The 26,389-nt window shown below is 40.8% G+C and overlaps 1 protein-coding gene across 4 annotated transcripts in view; it reads right to left on the bottom strand.

Annotated features, from left to right (window-relative positions):
- znf507 (zinc finger protein 507) overlaps positions 1-9,732 on the bottom strand; it is a 62,119-nt gene extending 52,387 nt beyond the window's left edge. For all 4 annotated transcript variants that reach the window (XR_010020301.1, XM_063066971.1, XM_063066972.1 and 1 more), the window contains exon 1: positions 9,662-9,732. The gene's annotated coding sequence lies outside the window, so the exon portion shown is untranslated. The remainder of the gene's footprint in view (positions 1-9,661) is intronic.
- Between the last annotated feature and the right edge of the window lie 16,657 nt (positions 9,733-26,389).

Raw genomic sequence — 26,389 nt, 5'->3', positions numbered from 1 at the left:
GCTACAAAGCTGTTTGTAACGAGAGATTGTTTCCGGGTTGTGGGGTTTTAGTTCCGTTCTTTCTGCCCAGTGCGCATGTGTGTAGCGCCCCCGCCAAGAACTGTATTTTCAGCATAGCTTGTGCTGCATCAAAGTGATCAATTAAATTAGATACGCAGTGGTCCCCAACCACCGGGCCGCAAAGAATGCAGCGGTACAGCGGTGGCCGGAACGCACCCAGCACATCTTTAAGAAAAAAGCCGAAATAAACAAGCTAATTAATTAGGTGCCGCCCAGCACGTAAATGTCAGCCCAGATCAGAGGCAATTGTCGATTGCGTTGCCTCTGATCTGGGCCAACACTTACGTGCCGGGCGACACCTAATTAATTAGCTTGTTTATTTCGGCTTTTTTTCTTCAAGATGTGCTGGGTGTGTTCCGGCCACCGCTGTACCGGTGCATTCTTGGCAGCCCAGAGGTTGGGGACCACTGGATAAGAGTACAGACTGTCGCAAACATCAATATACGGCAACGAGGAATTCTGCAGATGCTGGAAATTCAAGCAACACACATCAAAGTTGCTGGTGAACCAGCAGGCCAGGCAGCATCTCTAGGAAGAGGTACAGTCGACATTTCGGGCTGAGACATCAACTGTACCTCTTCCTAGAGGTGCTGCCTGGCCTGCTGCGTTCACCAGCAACTTTGATGTGTGTTGCATCAATATATGGCACTCGCTTGTGATATCCCGATAGCATGGCGGAGGCTCCATGAAAGGCGGCGAAAATGTACAAATTCCATCCAGAATGGGAAGAGGAATTTCTATTTACCTTGGTGAAAGACATGTGTGTATGTATGTCGTGCCACCAAACACAAGCACTAAAAGAGGGAATCTGGAGCGGCACCACAACACCAACCACCAGAAATTTAAAGACACCTACCCCACCAAAGAGCACAATTCGTGCCAGGAAAGTTGAGGAGCTGAAATCAGGGTTGAAGGCCCAGCAATCGTTTTTCATAAAACATGCTGCTCAAAGTAAGGCTGCTATTGAAGCATCATTTCGTGTAATTCACCTTTTGGCTAAACACAAGAAGCCTTTTTCCGATGGCGATTTATTCAAGGAAGCAATGGCCATTACTGCAGACTGTTTTTAATGGCTTTAAAAACAAAAACGACATCACAACTGCAATACATATTATACCGCTTGGCCCTGCAACAGTGACAAGGAGGGTAGAGTCACTGTCAGAGGACGTGGATATTTTTCGCTACAGTTCGATGAATCCCTGGATGTAATGCAAACAGCTCAGCTTGTTGTATTTGTCAGAATGGCTTTCCAGGATTTTACAACAATGGAGGACTTCCTCACTCTTTTGCAATTAAAGGAGAGAACAAGAGGTGAGGATATTTACAATGAGTTTAAAAAATATGTCCGTGAAAATGACAACCCCATTCATAAACTGGTAGAAATTACTACTGATAGGGCCCAAGCAATGCGCAGTGTGCACGTTGGTTTTATAGCACTAAAAGTCAGTGCCTACTTTGGGTCAATTTATCTATGTGAAATTGCATTTTCACAGATGAAAAATTATTAAATCTAAGTACAGGAGCTGTCTTACTGACAGACATTTCACAGACTGTCTCAGACTGGCTGTCTGTAGTTATGAGCCAAATTTCAGGGAACTAGCAATAAGTATTCAGCCCCAGTCATCACACTGAGTGCAACAGTCAATTTTTATTCATTTATTTTTCGTGTTGGAATAAAATTAAATAATGAAACTTAGAATTAAAGGTGTGAAGTATTGTAATATTCTTAAAGAAAGATATGCTAGTTAGTGTTTTCTTGTTTGAATTAATTTGAAAGTTTGACAAAAGTATTTTGTGTAATTCAAATACAATTAGCCCAAATAAAATGCCTCAAATTGGCAGTACAATGAGCTGTTTTTTCTCTAAACGATTTAGTAGGTAGATCTTGCCTTTCACTAAGGTCAAGGTAGGGGATCTTGGGCTTAAAAAGGTTGGTGACCACTAGGCTAGTGGGTAATAAGTGGACTGAGAAGGGGTGAGAGATAACAGGCGGATGGAGCCAGGTTAGGGGTTGGGAATAGACAGGAGGGATAAGGTTGGAGACAGGGGCAGGTCAATGATAGGTAGAAGGAGAGAAAAATAATGTAATTGATACTAGGTGGGCAGGTGTAGGTGGAGGCCCAATGTCCGCAAGTCTACTAGAGGCAGCTGGTCCTGGGGTTAGAGGACTACCCACTTGCACACACAGAAAATGTGTGGGAGAAGGAGGAACGGGGCTTGCTTTGCTATTGCTGTTTTGATGCTATTGTTCTGTTGTTGTTGTTGTAGTTACTTGTATTGTTCTGAACATTGTGGGCATGCTATGTTGGCACCAGAATGCGTGGCAACACTTGCAAGCTGCCCCAAGCACATCCTTGGGTATGTTGGTTGTTAATGCAAATGATCTATTTCACTGCATGTTTCAACCTACATGTAATAAATAAAGGAATCTGACAGCTGCTGGAGGATGATGTGGGAATACAGCTGATATGCAAAGAAGGTGACAGTGGGAACCATGAAGGAAGGATAGCAGCTGTTCAGGGTGATGATGGATAGTCATCAGGATACTACTGATGTCCATACTCTGGGAATGTTAAAAAAAATAACAAATGCAAAAATCCAAAATCAAAACACTATCTATATACTACTAAAACTCTCATGCTCTGTCTGTCTGTTTGTGACCTCCAATTAGTGCAAACGGTGCATTACAGCGGCACTTTTTCTGGCTAAATTGAATTAAAATGCGCTAACTTACAGAATGCAGGCAAAGTTCAGGGTTATATATTCGTAGAAAGTTGCTCATTTGCCAAAAATCAACAAGCTGGCTTTCACCTGAGACCCGATTGCCCATCATGGAAATCGGGACGCAACAGCCCGACACATGTGCACGGCCAGCCTCAGTAGGGACACCTACCAGAGAAAAAGGGCAGGGAAGCTCTATTTCGTGGGGTCACATTCTGCTAATCACCACCATCAGCATGTGCAGGATTGGGACAGATCTAACTGCTACCCATCAATAAGAGATAAGTAAATTTTATTGTAATGATGTACTTCAAGACACCCATCAAACCCTTTGCTGCAGTCAAAGGACAGCGGTGACTATATCACGTCCATTTAGGAGAGCGCCAACCACATCATCAAGAATAATCAGCATCCTTTGGTGTTACTGCTTCGTATCTTCTATCCAGCATTAGGGTTAAAAATAAACGGTCAGCCTAATTATGCCGCGTGGAAAGGGAAGCGGGACATTATGGTCAAGAGATGACACCGAACGTTGTCGGGAAGCAGCAAGGAGAAGGACAGAACAAGAATCGGATGAGGCCAGGGCTGCACGACTCCAGGATCAAACAGTCAGGACAAAAAAAAGATGAGAGAAGAAGAGACAGAGGAGGAGAGGCATGCACATCTCCAGGATCAGAGACAAACAACAAACAGCAGAAGAGATGAAGAGACGGGGGATGAAAAGGCTGCACGTCTCCAGAATGACAACAAGAGGCACAAGGGTGGCAGATAAACCAGAAATTATGCCATCAAAAGTGTCCTTCATTAAATGAGGAGCAGCTATACTTGCTTTGCTACGTGTCGTTCTTCTTTAATAAACTGAGGTTTTCTACTTCAGTTTCCAAAGCAAAGCGATACCAATAGCATTCAGGAAAATTTAATGTTCATTCTGGTCACATCAGACTGCACTACCCTTTTCTCAAAGGGTGCCCCAACGGGTCACCCCGTTGTTTAGCAGATACTAGAAATCTAAAACTACCACTTAAAAATGCATGGCCACTAGACACAGTAATTAGTTTTGTTGGAATGCCATGTCTAATAGTAAGTTTCTTCATCATAATTCCACCATACAAAAGACTATATTGACTCAGATGCAATATTTTTGAGGGTCACAGACAGGAGTTGTGACAGCTAATTGGCTGGGTCAGGTAAACTGCAACAAATTAGCAGGATCAACTTCCAATGGACAGTAGAAATGTAAAAAGACTGATTAGCTGGTTGGAATTTTCCTCAGCCCCATGGGGGATGAGGAAAACAGATGCAAAAGAACCTGTAAGTTTATCTGGAGGTAGTCAAGCTTGGGTCTGCAGCAGGTAAATTTAAAAAAAAATGACTTGCACTTGTAACGCCTCTCAGGAAATGCTTAAGTACTTTATAGCCAATTAAGTACTTTTGGATTGTAGTTGTGTTGTGCGGAAAAAGCAGCAGCCAATTCACAGCTGGCTTCCACAAACAGCAAACTGATAAGTGACTAGTCATTTATTCTCTAATCTTAACAGAGCTATAACTATTAACCAGGAGGCAACTCTCTTCGTGACCTTCTACTATGGAATCTTTACAACATAATTAGGAAGAGCATTAGGCCCAATGGTAACTCTTAGCAGTCCCTCCATTCAGAGGTGGTCAGATACATGAAGTTCTAGATTATGAACTTTGGTTCCCATGTGTCCAAAAACCTATTGATGTTAGCTTCAAACACAGACTACTACAGGAAAGGTAATGGCCATTTTGTCCACTAAGTGTACAAAAATTCCTTGAGAGAAATCCATTTGGTAGCATTCCCCTGCTCTTTTCCCAAAGAGTTGAAAATTATTTTCCTTTTGAGTGCTGTTCAGGATTTTGAAGTTCTGCATTTATTTTCACCAACCATACGTGTTGATTTGCAGATCATAACCACTCTTTGGACAAAAGAAGATTTTTCTCTCCTCTCTCGTACATTTTTTTTTGCCTATCACTTTATGTTCTTGAACCATCCGCCAATAAAAAGTTTCCCTTTCTAGTCAAACCTGTTGACAATTCAGCAGAACTAGTTTCAATCTTTTCAACTCTCCTTTCTCCAAGAACAACTCCATCTTTTCCAATCTTGTAGTCACTTAACATTTCACAATCAATATAAGAGAAATCATTCCTCCATGTGAAATGGCCAACTTTTCATCCCAACAATATGTGCTGTACTTCTGCTCTCTCCAGTTATTGGAAATGTCATCCAGCAACTCAAGCCTCGGGCAGCAATTCAGGGAATCTACACCATGCCTCCAAATTAAATAGTGGATTTTGGTTAATAGAGGCATCAGTTAATTTGGCAGGGGCTTATTTGGGACAACTATCAAAAAGATTGAGAAAATAGCTGGGATTCCCTTTGTTTATTTGGGACACTATGCCACTTAATTTGGACAGGAGACTGTTGCCAGACAGTTCTTAACTAGTGCCGGCTGCGTGAACTTGTCTGTCCATTGGACATTGCCAGAAGTTAGAGAAATCAATGTTTATGCCATCAGGCTGGAGGCCTCAGTTTGGCCTCATCATAGCAGTAGAGGAAACCACGCACAGACATGTCAGAATGGGAATGAGAAGTTGAATTGAAATGGGTAGTCACCGAGAGATCCTATCTTTAGTGATGAACAGAGCAAAACTGTCTAATCTGCATCGAGCGAGTGATGGTGCTCCAAGTTTGAGTTGGGTTTATATTGTCATAGCATTGGTAGTGTTCCAAATTGTTCTGTATTTCATTTAAATACATAATTTGTCACTCAAAGAGTAGTTTTGTCTTTTTTTAATACCTTTTTAATTATTTCCATGAAACTTTGGCTAATTGGGACAGCCACTTCATTGGATGAAATGTACTGGTCCTGATGTATCCCCATTAACCAGAATCCACTGTATGCCTTTACAAAAATACTTAAATTACAACTATATTCCATTTCAGGTCTGGTCCCAACAAACTGATACAAAAGCAACATACCATTCTTACTCTTATATACCAATTACCATGCAATAAAGCCAAAGTATCATAAAACATAGAACAATGCAGCACAAAAACAGGCCCTTCTGTCCATAATAATGCCCATCTTATTAAATAGTGGGGCGGGGGGAATAAAAGGAGGAAGAAGTTAGAATAAGAAAATGGAGGGGGAGAGGAAGATGTACATGGTGGAATCCTATTGGAGATGGCAGAGGTTATGGAGTTTGATGTGCTGGATACAGAGGCTCATGAGATGGTAGTTAATGACGAAGGGAGCTCTATTCCTGTTATGTCATCAGGAGGATGGGATGAGAGCAGATGTGCTGAAAATGGAGGAGATATGTGTGAGTACAGCATTGATGGTGGTAGAAGGGAAACCCCATTCTTTGCACAAAAAGAGGACATCTCAGATGTTCCAGAATGGAAAGCCTCATGCTGAGCACTAATGTGGCAGAGACAGAGGAAATGAACTGCAAACTGGACAGGTGCTTCACCTGCACCCATACTTCCTCCCTCACCATCATTCAGAGCCCCAAACAGTTCTTCCAGGTGAGGCAACACTTCACATGCGAGTCTGTCAGGTTCATCCAATGTATCTGATGTTCCTAGTGCAGCTTCCCCTACATCGGCGAGACCTAACTCAGACTTGAGCACCTTCACTCACTCGATGCAGATTAGACAGTTTTGCTCTGTTCATCGCTAAAGGTAGGATCCCCCAGTGACTACCCATTTCAATTCGACTTCTCATTCCCATTCTGACATGTCTGTGCATGGTCTCCTTTTACTGCCATGATGAGGCCAAACTCAGATAGGAAGAGCAAAAGCCTCCAGCCTGATGGCATAAACATTGATTTCTCTAACTTCTGGTAATTTCTCCCTGCCCCTCTCTTTTACTATTTCTCCATTCTAGTTACCCTCTCACCTCTTCTCTTCTCCTCATCCTCTTCCTCTGGCTCCCCCCCCCCCACCCCCAATTCTTCCATGGTCCACTGTCCTCTTCTATTAGATTTCTTTTTTGGTTCTTTACCTCTTGCACCATCCTCTTTCAGTTTCTTACTTCACCACTCCGCCCCCCCCATCCACCTACCTTCCCCTTCACCTGGTCTCACCTTGTTCTCCTTCCCCTCACCTTATTCTGACTTGATGAAACGTCTCGGCACGAAACATCGACTGTTTATTTCTCTCCATAGATGTTGCCTGGCCTGCTGAGTTCCAGCAGCATTTTTCACACATTGATCAAGATTTCCAGCATCAATGGAATATCATGCTCCTGGTTGATGTTTCTGCCTCCACATCCTTTTCATGTGCCAATCAAAAGTGAATGCAATACTCCAGATGCAGCCTAACTAGAGTTTTCCAATGTAACAACATAACTTTCCGACTCTTGAACTCAGTTCCTCAGCCAATAAAGGCAAAGATGCCATATGCCCTTCTTGATGAACCCAAGATCCATCTGCGCATCAATACTTCAGGGTCTTGCCATCAATAGTGTATTGTTTTTATTGATTTGATCTCCCAAGTTGCATTACTTCACATTTAGCTGGGTTAAACTCCACCTGACATTTCCCTGCCAATATCTGCAACTGATCCATATTCTGCTGCATCCTTTGATAAAAAATATTATATATATATGTATATAGTTATGTATCATAAACAGCACAGGTCCCAGTACAAATCCTTGCAGAACACCATTAGTAAGAGACCTCTAGCTGGAATAAGTGTCTTTGGCCCTCTATTTTCTATGGGCAACCCAATTCTGAATCTAAAGGCCAATTCCCTGCAGATCCCATACATCCCAAATATTCTTGATGAGCCTCCCATGAAGGACCCAGCAAAAAAACCTATGTAGATAAGATTTACTGCTCTATCTTCCTCAACTATCTTTATCACTTCCTTGAAAACTTCAATCAAGTTAGAAAGACGTGACTTGCCCAGCACAAAGCCATGATTAGGCCATGGTTTTTCAATTGCTTATAAATCATATCCCTAAAAACCCTCTCCAGTAACTTCCTTACCAGTGACTTGATGCTCATTGGTCTACAGTTTCCAGAACTTCCCTTCTTGAAAACTGGAAGAACATTAGCTACTTGCCAGCTCTCCAGGATCTTGCACTCGGCTAGAATTGGTGAAGGCCCCAGTAATCGCATCTCTTGCCTTTCTCAATAACATGGGGTCTATCTCATCAGGTCCTGAGTACATTTCACCTTAATGTTCTTTAAGACACCCATTATTATTTGCCCAGTAATGACTGCTGAGCCTGCACGCTAACTTCATGCAACAGCACGCTGATTTCACTGTTCACCATTCTCACCACATCAAAACAGACTTATTTTCCACCTTCCAAAATAAATCACCACGCATCTCTCACAGTTTGCTCCAGCTGTTACTTCTAGCCCACTCACTTAACATGGTTATGTTTCTTTACAGATTCTCTTCCACCGGTTCATTGTTTCAGATAGCAAAACAATGAACAAACTCATGCTTTTATTTCAGTAATGCACAATATTGTGAAGTAGACCAGATTAACAATCTAAATTACTTCCAAGGATCACTGATGCTCCATACAGCTTTGCTGCCACCTTGCTGTAAGTTACTATCCCCTGCTGATTCTTCCCCATATCTCCAGTATTCCTATGCACCTCATCAGACTGGTACCCACCAGTATGGCATTGCATACCTGTGCCCACTAATACTCCAAGTGACATACCATTATCCATCTGTATTGAGTGGGCTCCAAGGCCTGGCATTAGAAATATTTCAGAGGTCACAGTATGAAAGTAAAGGTAGTCGATTTAGGATTGAATTGAGGATAAATGTATTCTCTCAGGTGATGAGTCTCTGTATTTGTCTAAACTGCATTCAAAACTGTGCTATATTTCTAGATAGTAAAAGACATGCTAATAAAGCAATAAAACTGCATTTAAGATAGACGATCAACTATGATTAAATATCAGACCGAATGCTACTAACTCCTATTTCTTATGTCAAAAATGATTTCTTACATAATTTTTTTTCATCTCTACCTTAAGATATTCTATGTTGTTGTTCCTACAACATCTTTAATAATAATTTCCAATATTCTCTCAAAACAAATGACCATTTTGTTTCTCTATTTTTCTGAATAAACGTGTTATCATTGATCCTTTTACAAAGACTCAGAAAACGGATGGGTCTTATGTTGAAAGTTTAATATGAATTTTGACATCCACAACGCGTAGCACTACATCAAAGGATAAGCCGACACGGTACTCGGATTTCGGGAGTTTGATTTTAATCTTCTTACTCAAAGGCAAAAGTAAGCCAAATGAGCCAAAAATGACCCCCTGGACTGTTTCCCTCCCAATAGGTACACCGGATTTAGTTTTCTTTTTAAAAGTAAACGCTGTGAGCTAGCATCCGCAAATTTATGATTTCCACCTCTCTTACAGGATATGCGCTAAATGATTAAGTTCACTGGCTACCAGCACGCTAAAATTATGTTCCTATCAAACTTAAGGTACACCAACCCCATTAAAAGTAAACTTCAAAAGGAAAATCGTGTCGTACAAGGACCCGACCACATTCACATTGTTGCTAATTCATAATTTCTTTAAAGTTTGCTGTTGATGCTGAGCGCCAGCGCGATACGGTGGCATGTCACCGTCCTGTGCACTGCCGACCCTGCCACAGTCACAGTCACACTCCCACCCCCACACGCTGCACGTCAATCACTTTCTACCAAAAGGCCGCGGTCACGAACAGTGCTATGAGGGGTCCCAGTGCCCCGTGCAGGGTGGGCGAGGGAATTACGGGGGTCATCCTCTCACGCTAGCACATGCACTTTAAGGGCGTGCCCTACTGTCGCAATGCCTAAGACAGAAGGTGATCTTTTTCCTTTACCTGAAAATCCCTATCTCCAACTCCACGCTCGCGTCACTTTCAACAAAATGCCACCACTCCTCTCATTCGCGCATGCACCAACCTCGAATCTCGCGATATCGCGTTCGGCACGTGCCCCGGAACACGTCACGGAGCGCGGAGTAGGTGGGGGAAGTTGTCTTGGTAACGCATCGGTGGAGGGACGTCGTGTGGGAGGGTCGGGTTGGTCAGTTATTCATCATCTCGGACCAAGTGCAGCTTCCGGTATGCTAGGCTCCCAGCTGGTCCAGGTACTTGACCCATGAAACAAATTCTATTTAACGTAACGTTTTTCGCAGTTAGACTCCGCCCTTCAAGTGAATGGTAAACAACAGGACTTCTGCAGATGCTGGAAATTCAAGCAACACGCATCAGGCAGCATCTTTAGGAAGAGGTGCAGTCGACGTTTCAGGCCGAGACCCTTCGTCAGGACTAACTGAAGGAAGAGTTAGTAAGAGATTTGAAAGTGGGAGGGGGAGGGGGAGACCCAAAATGATAGGAGGAGGGGGAGGGATGGAGCCAAGAGCTGGACAGGTGATAGGCAAAAGTGATATGAGAGGATCATGGGACAGGAGGTCCGGGGAGAAAGACAAGGGGGAGTGGAACCCAGAGGATGGGCAAGGGGTATAGTCAGAGGGACAGAGGGAGAAAAAGGAGAGTGAGAGAAAGAATGTGTGTATAAAAATAAATAACGGTTGGGGTACGAGGGGGAGGGGCCTCCTGTCCCATGATCTTCACATATCTCCTTTGCCAATCACCTGTCCAGCTCTTGGCTCCATCCCTCCCCCTCCTGTCTTCTCCTATCATTTTGGATCTCCCCCTCCCCCTCCCACTTTCAAATCTCTTACCAGCTCTTCTTTCAGTTAGTCCTGACGAAGGGTCTCGGCCTGAAACGTCGACTGTACCTCTTCCTAGAGATGCTGCCTGGCCTGCTGCGTTCACTGGCAACTTTGATGTGTGTTACAAATGAAAGATGTTGCCTCACTTGCTGGGCTTCCCAATTTTTCTGAGATTTCTATGTACAGTAGTTAGAGGTGGAACCACACAAACTTAACCCAGAAACAGGCCCTTCTGCCCAAATAGTCCGCATTGAGCATCAATCACCCATAATTACATTGATTATTCCCGAACCCATTTCTATTGTTCTCATATTCTACTCAAATGTCCTCTAGTTTCTTGTGGTAAACCATATTTATATGTTGTAACTGGGTTAACTGTCCGGACACGCCCCTCTGCTGACTGCCCCTGTGGCTCCTGAATAAAGGTGTTTTCGCCCTGCTCCTCCCCCTCAGACCAGGGGCAGACACTCAGCATGGAGGTCACGTCTTACTGCGAATAAAAGCCTCTCAATATTTACCCTACTTCAGTCTTTTGGAATTATTGAAGGAGCTTCATTTCTATAACTCATCTGCACGTTCTGGAGGCAATAGACCAATCAACCTGCACGTCTTTGTGATGCGAGAGGAAACCAGCTGTCACAGGGAGAATATGCAAACTCGACACTAGTAGTCAGGGTTGAAGCCAAGTTACTGGAGTTGTGAGGCAGCAGTTCTACTGGCTGCATTGCTTTGCTGGAAAGATAGCCCCATTTAGACAAGTTTTCCAGTGATATAAAATCCTACCCTATCACGGTGAAGTGTAGTTCTATGATCTGGGAATCTTAATCAAAATCCCTTTGCTTCATGGGTGCACAATTTTTTTGTTGTTCAAAGTAAATTTATTATCAAAGTAGATATATATCACCTATTACTGCTTTGAGGTTCAATTTTTTTCAGGCATTCACAGTAAATTTAAAAAAACACACAAAAGGCTGCACACAAACAAAGATGGACAAACAATCAATGTGCAAAAGACAATGGATTGTTCAAATACAAAATGGTAGATGAACAGTATAGTAGTAAGTAAATAAATAAGCCATAAATATTGTGAATATGAGTTGTGGAGCCCTTAGGTTGTGGAATTAGTTCAGTGTTGGAGTGAGTGAAGTTATCCACTCTGGTTCAAGAGCCTGATGCTTGAAGGGTAGTAACTGTTCCTGAACCAGTGGTATGGGATCTGAGGCTCCTGTACTTCCTTTCTGATGGCAACAGTGAGAAGAGAGCATAGCCTGGATGATGGGGGATCTTGATGATGGATGCTGCTTCCCTGTGACCGTGCTGCTTGTAGATGTACTCAATGGTGGGGAGGGCTTTACCTGTGATGGACTGGGCTGAGTTCACTACCTTCTGTAGGCTTTTCAATTCAGGGGCATTAATGTTTCCATTCCAGGCTGTGATACAACCATTCAGTATACCCTCCACTGTGCATCTATAGAAGTTTGTCAAAGTTTTAGATGACATTTTGAATCTTCGCAAACTTCTAAGAAAGTAGAGGCACTGATGTGCCTTCTTGGTAATGGCACTTACGTGCCGGGCCCAGGATAGATACTCTGAAATAATAATGCCGAATAATTTAAATTGCTGACTCTTTCCACCTCTGCTACCCTGATGCCTTTGATAGAGTTTGTTCATCAATGGCTACCCTGAAACTACAGAACCAGAACAAACAGTATGTGACTTAGTCGATATCTTTACATTTAGAGGTGATGTCCTAGATTGTTAGAAAGAGCATTGTTGAATATTATGGCAATAGTAAAATTCACATCTGAAAAGTCATTTTCCAGGTCTGGAAAGAAAGAGGCCCGAAATGTCGACTGTTTACTCTTTTCCATAGATGCCGCCTGGCCTACTGAATTCCTCTAGCATTTTGTGTGTGTTACTTTGGATTTCCGGCCTCTGTAGATTTTCTCATGTTTGTAATAAAAGTCATTACAGTTGTTGCCTCCCTGCCTAATTAGAGATCTTTTCTTCTGTTGTTTCTCTGAGAAGATTCAAAACATAAATTAAGCAATGATATGGAAATAACCACAGTTAGCTTTTGCCTCGCATCACAGCCCAATTTTGCTGCTCGGATGCTGCCTGACTTCTGAAGCTCTGAAGCCATTTTGTTCTTATTAAAGAAAGTGTTAATCATCAGAAGTGTATCACAGTCATTGTGTAATCAATACAGTAGGCTAGAAAATTCCATAAAGGTTGTGGTCTGACCTGTGAATTTGATCTCCAGCTTGTTCTGCTGCAAATGTACTTGTTTACTGGCTGTTTTCTATCTCAATTTTGTATGTGATATGTTTTTTGACTATCATTTTAAGCATTGAACAAACTTAGCAAGACTTAGAAGCTCAAAGATACATGGCTTTATTCCAATGGCTCCTCCAGGCTGATTTCAGAAGCTTTCACAAGTAATGTTGTAACATAAAGAGCCCTTGACTACCTTAAACTGTAATTAGAGGTATCAATCTTAAACCCACAATTACTCTTTCACATCTGCTTCTTTTGTACTTATGCAACCAATGCTACAGCATTGAATGGTTTAAATAATTCAACTATTTTTAATGGCTGGAAGATTTTATTTTATTAATGTTGTTCAATTGAAAATGTACTGCCTTTCATAAATACTATTGATTAATTCCTGAAGAGAAATAGAAAGTACCAGAAATACTTAGCAGATTAAGAGGAGCTGTGATGGGGAAACAATTAATGTTATAGGTTAATCAGTGTTAAAACTTAAGTCTGATACTCTTTCCAGAGATGTTGTCTGACCAGACTATTTCCAGCGTTTTCAATTTTTATTCTGGATTTCTAGTAACTTTCCAGTGATAATTTGCTTTTGATTAAACAACACTTAATTTTATATAAATATGATTGGATTCCTTCCAGAATCAGAATTGGGTTTATTATCACTGACATATGTCATGAAATTTGTTGTTTTGTGTCAACAGTACAGTACAATTCATAAAAATGACTACATGACAGCAAAAGAGTAACACTGAGGTAGTGTTCAAGGGTTCATGAATCATTCAGAAATCTGATGGTGGGGAAGAAGCTGTCCTTAAAAAATTGAGTGTGGATCTTCAGCCTACAGTACGTTCTCCTTGATGGTAGTAATGGGAAAGTGGAATGTCCTGGATGGTGAGGGTCCTGAAGATAGATGTCACCTTCTTGAGGCACGGACATTTGAAGATGTCTTCGAAGGTGGGGAGGGTTGATGCTGTGACAGAGGCCCGTGATGATATAGCTTTTTAAAATGTTAGTACTGTGTACAGTATTTTCTACTACTATTCTATCTTGTACTGTGATTACCTATGTCAGTGAAACATAATCCAGTCATTTCTTAATTATTGCTTATAAGAGCTTTTGCGTGCTTTACAACAATGACCTCACTTCAAAGAGACTCCAAAGTTCGAAGTAAATTTATTATCCAAGTACATATCATCGTCATCATCATCAGGTGCCGTGCTCAGTTTGAGCTTTGACTGCCATGGCCCACACACTTCTGTTTCTGGTCAAGTGGATCAATTCATTGGTATTCATTTCCAGTTCTCTGGCTGCTGTCTCCATCATCATGTGTCTTTGTCTTTGTCTTCCTCTTGCTTTCTTTCCCTCAATCTTTCCCATAATTACCGTGCATTCTAACTCCTCTTTCCTAATCACATGTCCAATGAAGTTACGTTGCCTTTTCATGATCTCATATATTATTTCTCTCTTTGTGTTTGCTCTGTTCATGACATCCTCATTAGATATTTGTTTCGTCCATGATATTTTTTGTATCCTCCTCAAAAACCACATCTCTGCTGCTTCAATTCGTTTCCTCATGTTACTAGATATTGTCCAACATTCTGAGCCATATAACATAACTGGATAAATGTAACATTTCAGTACACTGAGGTGGGTTGTCATGCCTAGTTTAGTGTTGGTCAGTATACTCTTCATTCTTGTAAAGGTGTCTTTTGCCATCCCTATTCTTTTGATGTCCATGTCGCACCTGCCATCTGATCTCACCCAGCTTCCTAAGTAGCAAAAGTTCTGTTCATGTTTTATGTCTTCCCTGTTTATTCTCAGCCTGCAGATAGGATTCTCCTTCTTTTTGGATATCACCATACATTCTGTCTTTTTGCAATTGATAGATAGACCCATTTTTGCACTTTCTTCAACAACTATATCAATTAAGTTTTATAGTTCTTCCTCTGTACTTGCAATTAACACAGTGTCATCTGCATATCTGAAATTATTGATGTTTTCACCGTCAACTTTGATTCCCAAGATGTCACTTATTTTTTGTAATATTGTTTCATTCTACACGTTAAACAAATCAGGGGTGAAAACACACCCTTGTCTAAAGCCTCTCTTGATTTTCGTAAACTGACTCACTTCTCCATCTATTCTTACAGCAGCAGTTTGTTCCTAGTACAGATTTCTGATTGGGCGGAGGTCTTTGGAATCTAGATCGATAGGTTTTTGTAATAGTTCAAATAACTTACTGTGCTTCACTTTATCAAATGCTTTTGTGTAGTCAATAAAACAAACAAATCTTTTTGCACTTGAATGGCTCATTCTGATAGTATCCTTAACATCAATATTGTGTTTCTTGTATCTTTGTCTTTCATAAAACCATATTGTTCTTTACCTATTTCAGCTTGTATCTTGCTTTTAGCTCTTGTCATCAAAACTGTTAGAAGTATCTTGGTGATATGACTCATTAAACTTATGGTCCTATGTAATTCACATTCTATTGCTCTAGGTTTCTTTGAAAGAGTGATAAATACTGATTTTTTTTCATCTCTTCTGGTATTCCAGACTCATAAATGTCATCAAGTACGTATATGTCACCATAAAATACCGGAGATTCATTTTCTTGAGGACTATCACAGTCGAGTGAAGATGTACAATAGAATCAGTGAAAAGCTACACACAAAGACTGACTAACAACTAATATGCAAAAGGAGACAGACCGTGTAAATACAAAAAGACCCAAATAATAAATAAATGAATAAATAAATAAATAAATAAATAATATTGAGAGCATGAATTGTAGAGTTCTTGAAAGTGAGTCCATAGGTTGTGAAGTTGCAAATGTCACTCCACTTTTTCAGAAAGGAGGAAGGCAGCAGAATGGAAATTATAGACCAGTTAGCCTGACCACAGTGGTTGGGAAGATGTTTGAGTCAATTGTTAAGGAAGAGGTTATGGGGTACTTGGTGACACAGGACAAGATAGGACAAAGTCAGCATGGTTTCCTTAAGGGAAAATGTTGCCTGACAAACTTTTTGGAATTCTTTGAGGAGATTACAAATAGGATAGATAAAGGGGATGCAGTGGATGTTGTATATTTGGACTTTCAGAAGGCCTTTGGCATGTTCCAAATATGAGGCTGCTTACCAAGTTGTAATATAAGTATTATAGGAAAGTTACTAGCATGGTTAGAGCATTGGCTGATTGGTAGGAGGCAGCAAATGGGAATAAAAGGATCTTTGTCCGGTTGCCAGTATTTAGTGGTGTTCTGCAGGGGTCGGTGTAGTGACCGCTTCTTTTTAGGCTGTATAGCAATGATTTAGATGATGGAATAGACGGCTTTGTTGCCAAGTTTGCAGATGATATGAAGATTGGTGGAGGGGCAGGTAGTGTCGAGGAAACAGGGAGGCTGCAGAAGGACTTAGACAGATTAGAGAATGGACAAAAAAGTGGCAAATGAAATAAGATATTGGAAAATACATGGTCATGCACTTTGGTAGTAGAAATAAATGTGCAGACTATTATCTAAATAGGGAGAAAATCCAAAAATTGGAGATGCAATGGTACTTGGGAGACCTTGTGCAGAACACCCTAAAGGGTTAACTTGCAGGTTGAATTGGTGGTGAGGAAGGCAAATGCAATGTTAGCATTCATTTCAAGAGCAGTGATAAGATGCAGAGGCTTCTATGGTGAGGCAGTTTTGGGCTCCTCATCTAAGAAAAGATATACTGACATTGAAGAGGGTCCAGAGGCAGTTCACAACGATGATTCTGGGAATGAAAGAGTTATCATACAAGGAATGTTTGATAGCTCTGTGTCTGTACTTGCTGGAATTTAGAAGGATGAGGGGGGATCTCATTGAAATCTTTCGAATGTTGAAAGACCTAGACAGAGTAGATGTGGAAAGAATGTTTTCCATGGTGAGGGAGTCTAGGACAAGAAGGCACAGCCTCAGGATAGAGGGAGTCCACTTAAAACAGAGACGTGGAGAAATTTCTTTAGCCAGAGGGTGGTGAATTTGTTACCACGGGCAGCTGTAGAGGCCAGGTTGTTGGGTGTATTTAAGGCAGAGCTTGGTAGGTTCTTGATTGGACACGGCATCAAATGTCACTGGGAGAAGGCCGGGAATGTGGTTGAGGAGAGGAAAAAAGGATCAGCCATGATTGAATGGCGGAGCAGACTCGATGGGCTAATTCTGCTCCTATGTCTTATGGTCTAAATCAGTTCAGTGTTGAGGAGAATGAAGTCATCCACACTGGTTCCAGAACGTTATGTTGAGGTACTTGAGGCTCCTGCTTTCCAATTGCAGCAGTGAGAAGAGAGCATGCCCTGGATGGTGGGAGTCCTTGATTCTGGATGCTGCTTTCCTGTAGCAGTGCTTCTTGTAGATGTGTTCAATGGTGGGAAGTGCTATTCCTGTGATGGACTGGGTAGTATTTATGACTTTCTGTAGCCTTTTTTGTTCTTGGGAATTGGTGTTTCCATACCAGGGCGAGATACAACTGATTAGGATGCTCTCCGCTGTGCACCTATAGAACTCTTTCAAAATTTTCCATGACATGCTGAATCTGCACAAACTCCTGAGAAATTAGAGACACTACTATGCCTTTTTTGTAAGGACACTTATATGCTGGTCCCAGGACAGATCCTTTGAAATGATGACGACCAGAAATTTAAAATTACTGACCCTCACTACCTCAAATTCCTTAATGAAACTGGCTCACGGACCTCGAGCTTCCTCCACTTGTAGTTAATAATTAGCTCTTTGGTTTTTCTGATGTTGAGTGAGAGGTTGTTGTTGTGACACCATTCAACCAGATTTTCAATTTCTCTCCAATGTGTCTGTGAAGGACACTAAATGGAAGGCTCTTTTTCATAAAGAAACTCTTGGATTAGTTATTAAATGAGATAGTGTTCTTCTGCTTGATATCAGAAAATTATTTCTCTGTTCTCCAAGTGGAAATTAAAATATGGAAGAGGCATCTTTTTGTGTTTTGCCTCTTCGGATTGCAATTCTGTTTTAAATAGATAGCTCTGTTCTCATAGTCATAGTCATATTCATACCTTATTGATCCTGGGGGAAATTGGTTTTCATTACAGTTGCACCATAAATAATAAATAGTAATAGGACCATAAATAGTTAAATAGTAATATGTAAATTATGCCAGTAAATTATGAAATAAGTCCAGGACCAGTCTAATCGGCTCAGGGTGTCTGACCCTACAAGGGAGGAGTCGTAAAGTTTGATGGCCACAGGCAAGAATGACTTCCTATGATGCTCTGTGCTGCATCTCAGTGGAATGAGATTCTGGCTAAATGTACTCCTGTGCCCACCCAGTACGTTATGTAGTGGATGGGAGACATTGACCAAGATGGCATGCAACTTAGACAGCATCCTCTTTTCAGACACCACCGTGAGAGGGTCCAGTTCCATCCCCACAACATCACTGGCCTTACGAATGAGTTTGTTGATTTCGTTGGTGTCTGCTACCCTCAGCCTGCTGCCCCAGCACACAACAGCAAACATGATAGCACTGGCCACCACAGACTCGTAGAACATCCTCAGCATCGTCCGGCAGATGTTAAAGGACCTCAGACTCCTCAGGAAATAGAGATGGCTCTGACCCTTTTTGTAGACAGCCTCAGTGTTCTTTGACCAGTCCAATTTATTGTCAATTCGTATCCCCAGGTCTTCTAACCGTCATGTATTTAACATCCCTTTTAACCACTTTACTATAAGTGGCTGTGGTGTCAGTTGCCATGGCGTAAGCTCTAGAATTTTCTCATTAAATCACTTGCTCTTAAAACCTGCACTACCTCTTTGATAACTTAGTTTGCTATTAAATTTAATTTACATGCACTTGCAAAGCACTTTTGGCCATGTTACTGTATTTAAGGGAGCTTTTTAAATACAAGTTGTGATGGCAACAGAAAGGAAAGAATTTTTTATCTTCAGGGTTTTACACGTCCAAGAATGCAGAAATGACATACCTCACTTGTGGTCCTCTTTGGACCAAGGTAAGCAAATTTGTTTTGCATAGCCTCTATCATAATCACAAAGGCACTTTTTAAAAGTATGAACTATAATTTTCTATGTTATTTGAAGTGAAAATACTCCTTATTTTTGAAAGTAATTGAAAAGTTCAAGCTGACTTTCCATGTGTGCAAGTTAAATGACAGTGTAGAACTCAGAACATAGCTTCCTTGGTCAAACTTGATGGATGATATGCTTGTTATTTTAGGTATTGTTCATGTATACACCACTAATTCTTAGCAAGCAAAATGACAGTAATATCAGTGTTTTGTGAAATCACTCACTGATGTGCCTCATTTGATAACATTAAAAAAAAAGTCTGTCCCAAGCCTTTATAGGCTCATCAGGCCGGTGCTTATGGTGGTTTCAGTGGCGTGAAGCGACTGCTGGCATATCTAATTGTCAATGTCACTTTACCGATGGAAGAAATAGGGACATTTGATGTCACTGTAGATCCGTATGTTGAGAGACATACTGCTTCTTTGCGAATCCACTTAATGAGTTCTGGTAAAGTAAATATCTTCAAAAAAGAAGATTAAAATGACTGTGGTAAAGGGAGGGGTACTTGCGCTGAAATTAGCATCTTCTCAGATGTTTATTCTATGCAATGGGTTACCATGGAATTGACGATACAAGAGTTTGTTTGGCTAGTGCTGGAATGCAGTCATGAATGTGATCCCGAATTAACTATTGAATTCACATTTCCCAGATTTTTGGGACTGGAATTTATGGTTTGGCAATTTTTCAATATTTACATGCTTTGGTCTATGTATTTCAGCTTAGGGCTAGAACAATATTGTACAAAATTGATTTTTTGTAAATATGTTGATTGAAAATTTCAACAATTACACTGTCATTATTTTGTAATTCCTCAAATATGTATGTGTTTCAGAACACTTACTGAACAGGTATATTTAGATGTTAAATAATATTTGGAAACATATTGAACTTTTCCATCTCATAGCTTAAACTGATCACCAAAATCTAAAAAGTACCCAGAAAGCCAAAATTACCCATGATTTTGGCTGCTACAAGCAAACATACTGCAGCTCAAACCATAGTTGTTCACAGCAATTTAAGTAAATTTCACTTTATTTATTGGAGATATGCATTGAACTGTAACCTTATTTTCCTTTTCAAGTTTTCACTCAGATTTAATCTACCTTTCTGTTCACTGTAATATGTGAGATGACTAAAAGCATTGTCTCTGAAAGGAGAAAAGAAGTAAACTAAAAAAAGATATTGACTTGCTCTGACAAATTGAAATATGACAGTTAATAAATTGGAATGTAACTGAAGAAGGGAATGAGGCAGCTGTTACAGAATTTGTTAGAACTTGTTGCCAATTATATTCTCTTACCACCTGACTTTCAGCATTAAAATCTATTGACTTACTACAGTGTGAAGGCGTGATAAAATATCCAAAGTCACGAGCCTATTCACAATTTAAGCTGTGTTTCATTCCTTATTTAGTTTGTGTGATGTGTTTCAAGTGTAGGTTTTTGTAAAGCCAATTGCTCTCTATAATTTAATCACAATTCCCAAAAGTGGACTTTGTTTACTGCAATACTGCAGAATTATCATGTCTAGGATCTGCATTATGAGTTCAAAGGAGTAAAATATACTGCAAGATAGTCTGGTTAGTTATGACTAAAATATTGATTTATACTTTAAGCAACTATATACTATACTGTTCAGTGTTAGTATGTCAGATTCAGCATAACATCATCAATCAAACATCAGAATTTATAGTAAATTTACAGTAGCAAGTTGAATGAATTTTTATTTAATTTCACATATTTTATGATGCTATATAACAATTCGAACAAGAGTTTTTTTTCTTTTTAGATTTATAATATTAAATTGCTGTATTCAAGATTCAAGTACATTTATTATAAAAAATATAAATTATACACCTTGCGATTTGTTTGTTTACAGGCATCCACAAAGCAAGAAACTTGAAGAATCCAATTTTAAAAAAGAGGAAAAGTAACCACACATTGTGTAATTAATAGAAGCAAGCGACAGTATTCTGAACCAGATTGAGTCCTTCGATCCACTCCCTGGAGCAGCCAGAGTAGGCCCAAGCCTACTCATATTAGCCATCTTAGTTCATCATATTAGTGGGGCAAAAACACCGCAAAACACGCAGAGACTGCAGATGCCTGAGAGATTTTATGATGCTATATAACCATTCTAACCGTATTGTTTCTTTTTAGCTTTATAATATTACATTTCTGTATACTTTGTCTTAAATCTTTACACATGACCTGACTGAGCCTGATATAAATACCATGTTGGTTGACATTCTTTAAAACTGTGCATAACCATTGATCACTCTCTTTGACATCCAGAGAGCGCAGTTGTCATTAAAAAGAAGCAGATGGAGTATTCAATAGTATCTTAAGTTAAGCAAAACTTTTAGAATCATACAGTACAGAAACAAGCCTTTCGGCTCAATGTATCCATGCCAGCCACTAAATCAGGGGTTCCCCACCTGGGTCCATAGACTCCTTGCATAATGGCATTGGTCATGACATAAAAATGATTGGGAACCCTTGTACCAAATGCTCATCCATACTAAATCCTATTTACAAGCATTTGATCCATAGCCTTTTATGCATTGGGCAGTTCATATACTCTTCTTGATATTTCATTACATTTTGTGAGACTGCCTATCTCTATTACCTACTCAGTCAGTGTATTTCAAATTCCAACAGCCTTTTGGGTGGAAAAAAAATCTTTTTTATATTCCTTCTAAGCCTAATCCTAAACTTATCCTCTCTTAATACAGAAATCTCCTCTGCAGAGAAAAAGTTTACTAATGTACTCCTTATCTGTTTCCCTCATAATTTTATATATCTTTATCAGGTTTTCCTCAGCTTTCTGTACTCCAAGAAAAATAAACAATTCCTATCTAGTCTCTGCTCATAATTGTGATACTCCATCCCAGGCAACATCTTGTTGTATCTTCTCTACAAGTCCTCTGGACCAATCACTATATTAATCAAATATAATTTGTTACATCAACGAAAAACTCAATCAAAAAATAGCCAAGGAAGATCTTCCAGCAAAAAGCTATGCTGATCAGTCCCTTTCTGTCTAAGTGTGAATCGATCCTGTCCCTCACAATTTATTTTCCTATCACTGATGTAAGATTCACAAGCCTGTAATTTCTTGACTTATCCCTAGTACCCTTCTTCAATAAAGGAAACAGAATTGCTGCCCTCCTTCCCATTGACATCTTACTTGTGATCCATGAAGATTTTAGAGATCACTGTTGTAACCCCAACTAACTCAACCCTTGCATCTGTAGCATCCTGGGATACATCTCATCAGGCCAGGGGCATTTATCCACCTCTACATCTGCTAAGATACCTAATATCACCTCTATTAAAATAATATACTCTAGAATATCATTATCTCCCTCCCTGAAATCTCCAGATACAATATCTTTCTCCTTAGCGAATAGAAGTAAGAAGTATTCATTTCAGGCCTTTCCCACTCATATGACTGCACCCTTGTCCCTAATAAGCCCCACTCTTTGCTGGCTACCTTCTTGCTTTTGCTTTGGGATTTTCTTTAATTTTATATATGAATGACATTTCATGGCTCGCCTTTGTCCTCTTAATTTCTTTCTTAAGGACCCCTTTACATTTTCTAAATTCTTGAACTGTTTTCTGTACTCAAAATCTGCCATGTGCATTTCATCCTTTCTTAATCAAACTCTTGATATCCCTTGACATCCAGGGTTCTCTGAATTTACTGTTTCACCCTTCACTTTTTAGTCTTGTGGATTTTGTTTTCCCTAACCTCTCACTATTTCCATGTAAAAGACTCTCACATGTCAGTTATATAAGTAGGTATACGCATTAGTAGCTGTTTCCAATCTACATTTGCTCGGACATATCTAGTGATACTGAAATTGGAAACGGAGTTGATTTATTATTGGTTTGTTATGGTTACATATACTATGATATGGCGAAAAGCTTGTCTTGTATACGAGATGGTATGACGATGGAGCGCTCAGATGCAGCAGCCACTCTGGGTTCTATCAAAGGTGTATTTGTTCATCCTTGTTGTACTACATGCCTTTTTTATGATCACAAGTCACTGGATACTAAAAACATCAATTTCTGCAGGACTATCCCATCAACGAGTTGCTCAATAGCGATGGAACTAGACTTATTGTGTACTATTGTTGTTTGGTCGCCTGGACTTGTCGCGTACCTTTGGACAGTGTGCAGTGTGAGTGATTATCTTTTTATTGTGATTGCAAGACCCTGCTGGACATTGGTAACGTAGAATACTGCAAGTTCAGTTCACTGATTCATTGGTGAGACTGATGGCGGGGGAGCAGCATCCCCTCAGCTGTGGCAAAGACGAGGCTGAGTCTGCAGGGTCACCTGTTGCAGTTGACCAGCAGAGGTGACTCCGAGGAGGTGTGGGAGAGCCCCTGCAGGGCGGTCTGGAGTTCATACTTGGATTGGGGGCTGGCCTCTCCTGTCAGTGCTGCTGTCCTGTGTTCATTTGGTGGAAGAACAACCTGGACCAGGACAATTTACCATCAATTCTACAGTCATGCCACTCATGGGCTCGGGCTCTATCTGTTTTCTTTGTGACTATATTTTTCTGAAATCGTAACGATATGTGCTATTTGTACTATGTGAGGTGTGCTGTGTGCTGTTGGTAACGTGTTTTGCAGTTTGGCAATGGAAGAATGCTGTTTGTTTAGCTATAGTCATGTGTGTTTAAATTAAACTTCAACTTGAACTTGAACTGTTCATGCAGATCAATTGAATTGAATTGACTTTATTTCTTACATCCTTCACATACATGAGGAGTAAAAATCTTTGACTTACGTCTCCATCTAAATGTGCAATGTGCAATCATAGTAATTTATAATAAATAGAACAGTCAATGCAACATAGAAATACACTCAAATCAGCGTGAGTTAATCAGTTTGATGGCCTGGTGGAAGAAGCTGTACCGGAGCCTATTGATCCTGGCTTTTATGCTGTGGTACCATTTCCCAGATAGTAGCAGCAGGAATAGATTGTGGTTGGGGTGACTTGGGTCCCCGATGATCTTTTGGGCCCTTTATTCACACCTGACTTTTTAAACGTCCTGATCATGGGAAGTTAACAACTACAGATGCGCTGGGCTGTCCGTACCACTCTCTGTAGAATCCTGCGATTAAGGGAGGTTCTGCTCCCATACCAGGCAGTGATGCAGCCAGTCAGGATGCTCTCAATTGTGTCCCTGTAGAAGGTTCTTAGGATTTGGGGGCCCATACCAAATTGTGTCAGAAAGATGACTTCTTCCCTGTAGGCCACCTTGTTATTGTTTGAGATTAGGCCAAACAATGTAGTGTGTTGGTAAATTTAACTAGCAGATTAGAGTTGTGGGTGGCGACACAGTCTTGGGCATACAGGGAGTAAAGGAGGAAACTTAGTACACAGCTCTGAGGGGCTCCTATGTTGAGAATCAGAGGGGTGGAGGTGAGGGAGCCCACTCTTATCACCTGCTGGCAATCTGACAGGAAGTCCAGGATCCAGCTGCACAAGGCAGGGATCAAGGTCGAGGTCTCTGAGCTTCCTGTCAAAACTGGATGGAATTATGGTGTTGAACGCTGAACTGTTGTCCAAGAATGGCATTCTCACATAAGCATCCTTCTCCAGATGTGTAAGGATGGTATGTAGAGCAGTGGCTATTGGCTAATTCATTATCCAATGCATTGAGGTTGAACAGAGTGAAACAATAACAATGCAGAATAAAGTGTAGCAGCTACAGATAAAGTGCAGTGCAGGTAAACAGTAAGCTGCAAAATCATAATGAGGTAGACTGTGAGAGCAATGTTCTACCTTATCGTACTAGGGAACCATTTAATAGTCTAGTAACAGTGGAGTAAAAGCAGTCCTTGAGCCTCGTGGTACGTATTTTCAGGCTTTTGTATCTTCTGTCCGATGGAAGAGGAAGATGAGAGAATGTCCAGGGGTGGGGGGGAGGGGGAGGAGTCTTTGTTTATGTTGACTGCTTTACTGAGGTTTTACTGAGGCAGCAAGAAGTGTAGGCAGGCCAAATTTCTTTAGCCTCCTGAGGAAGTAGAGGTGATAGTGAGATTTGGCCTTGGTGACCACGTGATTGGACCAGGAGCAGCTATTGGTGATGTTCACTCCTAGGAACATGAAGCTCTCAACCTCAACACTGTTGATGTGGACAGGAGCATGTGCTTCCCGAAGTCAATGATCAGCAATGTCATTGCTAACATTGAGGGAAAGGCTGTTGTCATGAACCCATGCTACTGAGTTCTCTATCTCCTTCCTCTACTCCAACTCATTGTTATTTGATACCACTCATATTGGTAGTATCACCTGCAACCTTGTAGAAGGAGTTGGAATAGAATCTGGCCATACAGACATAAATGGAGTAGGAGTGTGAGAGTGCAACCTTGTGGAGCTCCAGTGTTTAGAATAATTGTGGTGGAGGTGTTGCTGCCTAGAATTTACTGATTGCAGTCTGTTGGTTAGGCAGTCAAGGATCCATTTGTAGAGGGAGGCATTGACTCTCATGGTCCGGACTTTAGTGATGAGATGTTCAGAATAATCGTATTGAAGCCAGAGGTATAGTCAATAAACAATCATTGTCTTTATGTTCCAGAGATGAGCGTAGGACCAGAGAGATGGCATCTGCCTCTGACCTGTTTCAATGGCAGATGAATTGCAGTGGGTCAAGGTTGTGGGAAAGGCTGCAGTTGCTGCATATTATGATCAGCCTCTCGAAGCACTTCATGATGGTAAGTGTCAGAGCCACTGGGCAGTAAGGCACATTATCTTCCTTAGATTTTGGGATAATGGTGGTCTTAAAGCAGAAGGGTTGAAGCAGGAAGAGATTAAAAAATGTCTGCAGATACTCCCACAGGCTGATCTGCCAGGGTACCTTTCGGGCTAGATGCTTTCTGTAGGTTCTGTCTCAGAGAACCGATCTTAAGTCCGCAACGGTAACAATGGGTTCAGTAACTGGAAGGCTGTCAGGAGGTGTGGTGACGTATCAGTTCTGTTTTGTTCAAAATGTGCATGAAATGTGTTAAGCAACGCACACAAAATGCCGGAGGAACTCAGCAGGCTAGGCAGCATTTATGGAAAAGAGGACAGTTGATGTTTCGGGCCCAGACCCTTCGTCAGGACTGGAGAAAAAAAAGTCAGAGTAGGAAGGTAGGGGAGGAAGAAACACAAGGTGATAGGTGAAACTTGGCAGGGGAGGGGTGAAGTTAAGAGCTGGGAATTTGATTGGTGAAAGAGATACAGGGCTGGAGCAGGGTATATGATAGGAGAGGACCGAAGCCCATGGAAGAAAGAAAATGAGGAGCAGCACTAGAGGAAGATGATGAGCAGATAAGGAGATAAACTGAGAGATCATCAGAATAAGATGTGCTCTTGTCAAAGTCAAAGTAAATTTGTTATCAGAGCATGAATGATGTCATTGAGATTATTTTCTTGCATGCATTTATAGAAAAATAAATATTATGAAAAACTATACTGTATAATATACATATGCATATACATAAAC

Source organism: Mobula hypostoma, chromosome 14 (genome assembly GCF_963921235.1).
Source record: "Mobula hypostoma chromosome 14, sMobHyp1.1, whole genome shotgun sequence".
Taxonomy (NCBI): domain Eukaryota; kingdom Metazoa; phylum Chordata; class Chondrichthyes; order Myliobatiformes; family Myliobatidae; genus Mobula; species Mobula hypostoma.
This window is presented reverse-complemented; position numbering and strand designations above follow the sequence as displayed.